The sequence below is a fragment of the Capra hircus genome, chromosome 8 (assembly GCF_001704415.2).
Source record: "Capra hircus breed San Clemente chromosome 8, ASM170441v1, whole genome shotgun sequence".
NCBI classification, from domain to species: domain Eukaryota; kingdom Metazoa; phylum Chordata; class Mammalia; order Artiodactyla; family Bovidae; genus Capra; species Capra hircus.
The window spans coordinates 41,452,221-41,456,293 of NC_030815.1; the positions used below are offsets into that span (position 1 = coordinate 41,452,221).

At 40.6% G+C, this 4,073-nt stretch overlaps 1 pseudogene; it reads left to right on the forward strand.

Moving 5' to 3' along the window:
* On the forward strand, window positions 2,963–3,782 carry LOC102182784 (annotated as a pseudogene).

A 4,073-nucleotide genomic window follows, 5' to 3' on the forward strand; every position in this document is an offset into this window, starting at 1 on the left:
CCATGGCGAGGTAGCAGGAGAGTGGCCAGGTAAATATCCGGAAGGAGGTGGCCTGGGCAGGTGTGCACACAGAGCTTTCTAGAAGAGAACAGGAAGGGCAAAGGCCTGAGCCAAAACGAGCCTATTGAAAAGCAAGAAAAGAGAGAAATAAGTCAGTGCTTAGTCTTTGCTATAAACCTATTAAAAAAAAAAAGTTCTTTCAGTGAACAAAAATCTGGATCGTCATCTCAGATCTGAATTTAGGCTATGCATAATCAAACTCACTAAATATAGTGGATAAATATAGATCTAAGGCTGCCCATAAAAACTCCAGAGAAGGGCATGGAGTGGAAAGAGGGAAGTAGGAGGGGCTGGGGAGGGACATGAACAATCAGCTTGCCTGTAGCTTTGGACCTGGTGGAACTTACTCAGTATCACAGTGTCACCTTCTCTCTGTTTTAGGTTTGCTTAGACGATAGTGACAAGCCAAGCCATAAGTAAGTGAAGGCCTGAGAAGTCCCCTGACATGCAAGTTAATCCTTCCTGTTCTGGACATGCATTCTAAATTTTACAAGGATGTTAGATTTATTTAAATTCCCTTCTCCCTTCTTAGCTTTAAAGTGTGCCTCCTAATTTTACTGACAAATCTATTTCTTGGTACTTCTTTACCTGGACTGGCCCGTTACAGTTTTCTGCATGTAGCTGAAAAATGATTTTCTTTTCTGGTTTCTTTCTTTATTTTAGAGTAAAGCCAATAGCGTTGCTTTGATTTTTGAAGTATTTCAAAAAGAAATTGAACGAAATGCTGCCTCGTGTTTATAATGTATGCTTATATACGACGTGACATAAGAGCATGTGAGGGGTGATCCTCTATTTGCAGTTTGAATCTGTTCTTGCAAATATTTTCAGTAAATCAACAGCTAGTGCCTAGCTCAGCAATGTGTTAAAGAATTTTTGCCTTATCCAGGTAAAAGAATAATAAATACTACATCAGGAATGTTCTCGTTGGCCACGACTGATGACTCGGTGTGTAGTTCAGAGAATAAAGATGGAACCTGCGTCAGCCCTCTTAGTTTTACAATAAACATTGTACGCAGTGAGGCCTCTCCTTTCCTGAAGACATCTGTTCTATGTCACGCTTCCAATGGCGATGAAAGACGGTCTTTCCAGAGAGCAGGTTTTCCCTGGACCTGAATAACCCTTATAGAAATGGGTGTCAGTCATATAAGTGTAATTAGGTCCCATTTGTTTATTTTTGCTTTTCCCATTACTCTGGGAGGTGGATCATAGAGGATCCTGCTATGATTTACGTCAGAGAGTGTTTTGCCTATGTTCTCCTCTAGGAGTTTTATAGTTTCTGGTCTTACATTTAGATCTTTAATCCATTTTGAGTTTATTTTTGTGTATGGTGTTAGAAAGTGTTCTAGTTTCATTCTCTTACAAGTGGTTGACCAGTTTTCCCAGCACCACTTGTTTAAAGAGATTGTCTTTTCTCCGTTGTGTATTCTTGCCTCCTTTGTCAAAGATTAGGTGTCCATAGGTGCATGGATTTGTCTCTGGGCTTTCTATTTTGTTCCATTGATCTATATTTCTGTCTTTGTGCCAGTACCATACTGTCTTGATGACTGTTGCTTTGTGGTATAGCCTGAAGTCAGGCAGCTTGGTTCTTCCATTATTAGGTCTTCTGCCCTTTTTTTGATTGGGTTGTATTTTGTTGTTGTTCCGTTATATGAGGTGTTTGTATATTTTGGAAACCAAGCCCTTGTCGGTCACATAATTTGCAAATGTTTTCTCCTAGTATGTAGGTTGTTTTTTCGTTTTGTTCATAGTCTCCTTTGCTGTGCAAACCTTGTAAGTTTGCCCATTTCTTTATTTTTGTTTTTATTTTTATTGCCTTGGGAGACTGACCAAAGAAAACACGGGTACAATTTATGAATCCTGATAATGTTCTAATTGCTTTTCAAGAAACTGTAACCTGGATTATGGAAACAATATGGCTGACGCTGCTGCCTCCACCCAAACCCAAGGGAGACATTTGTAATCAATCCCCGCACTCTTTCCCACTGAACCCTGATATGACCTCACAGTTCTTCTTAGCCTGACACCCTTGGAAGCCATTATGAGTCTGTAGAAGTGGGCACAGGAGATGAAATACAATCACTTTTAATGACTCTAAACATTGATGTTATTTCCCAATCTTTGAACAGTCTTAAAGATTTGTAGTATTATGGATTTATAATTTTGCTGGAGCACAAATTTGGTACTGATATCTGCTACAAGGTCAGTATGAGGGGAGTGTCTTTTTGTCAGTAACTCAGAGGATGCACCTCCATGTCATCAGTAACTCTTAAAAACTGTCATTGTCTTCACCTTATTTTGGGACTTCCCTGGTGGCTCAGATGGTAAAGAATCTGCTTGTAATGCAGGAGACCCAGCTTCGATCCCTGAGTTGGGAAGATCCCCTGGAGAAGGAAATGGCAGCTCACTTCAGTATTCTTGCTCAGGAAATCTCATGGACAGAGGAGCCTGGTGGGCTCTAGTCCATCAGGTTGTGAAGGGTTGGACACTACTGAGCAACTAGCACTTTCAACACTTTCACCTTATTTTTAGAAATGTAAGCTCTTAAACAAGTCACTAAACCAATGATGTAGGGTAGAGCTTATTTTAATGGAGGAATTTAATAACTTTTTCTTATCTCAGTCCTGTATCTATAGAATTCTTAAGAATCAAAGGGAATTACTTATTAAGCACTAATTTACTGTGTTTTATGGGGAAATTACATTACCATAGTATTTGCAAGTTTGAAAGTGACCTCAAAACATGTCTCCTTTGAATATCAAGAGAAAATGAATTTAGGGAAACCTTGGAAACCTCAATCCTTCATGAAACCATCACATTATAATTAAGACAAGGTCAGATCAGTGGTCTGAAGAAGACCTTCAGCAGTGCCCTGGTGGAGCACACAGGCCCTTGGGTAGGATATATGTGTAACACACCAACTTGCTATGACCCATTAAAGACTACCATCAATGCCTTCAACAGAGGATATCGATTTGGCATGACTGAAAAAGATCTGAGAACCAGGTCATATAGTGGAGTGGAATTTCCTACTTCTGGCCTTGCTTACTTACACTGATTTAGGGAAAGCATCAGGCAACCTAGAGACCAAATACATGATCTGTAATTGTGGACTGACCTTCACCCAAGAGTGAAACACAGACAGTACTCGGGACAGAAATCTCTTTGGAGAACAAGTTGGAAAAAAGGTTGTTTGTATCAAGCACAGGAAAGAAGAGTAGGAAATTGAAGGCCTCCTATAAATGGGCTTGTTTCCATCTTGGCAATAATGTTGACATAGATATTTCTGGGCCAGTTATCTATGACTGAGCTTTGAAGGTTGGCTTGCTGGCTATCACATGAGTTTTGACACAGCCAAATCCAGACTGTCACAGAGTAATTTCACTCTGGGTTACAAGGCTTCAGACTTCTAGCTACAGCCTTACTTGAACTATGGCACTGAATTTGGAGGGTTGATCTACCAGAAGGTAAATGAGAAGATCAGAACATCAATAAACCTTGTGCAGATAGCTGGCAGGAACACCTGTATCGGCATTGCTGCTAAGTACAAGTTGGATTGTAGAACTTCTCTCTCTGCTAAAGTAAATAATGCCAGCCTGATTGGACTGGGCTATTCGCAGACCCTTCAACCAAGAGTGAAACTGACCCTGTCAGCTCTCAGCGATGGAAAGAACTTCAGTGCAGGAGGGCACAAGATCGGGCTGAGATTTGAACTTGAAGCTTGATGGAGTTTTGAATAAAGCATCATCTTTGTCCCTGAAAGTGAAGAGAAATGAACCCAATGTGTTCTGGCTTTTAAATTCTTCTGTGGAATTTCAAAAGGGTGAACTTTTTGTTCTTCCAAAGATTTGTAATCTTCCTTACTCTGAAGCCTAGACTCCAAGCCCATCCTCAGGGAGGTGCTTGAAGGCATGCCTGGAAGCTGTCATGTTGGTGTCTCATTTCGGTTCAGTTCTGCAGTGTTATTTTCAATGTGTTCCTCAGCGACAATGCAGTGTCCTGTTACAAAGGAGATG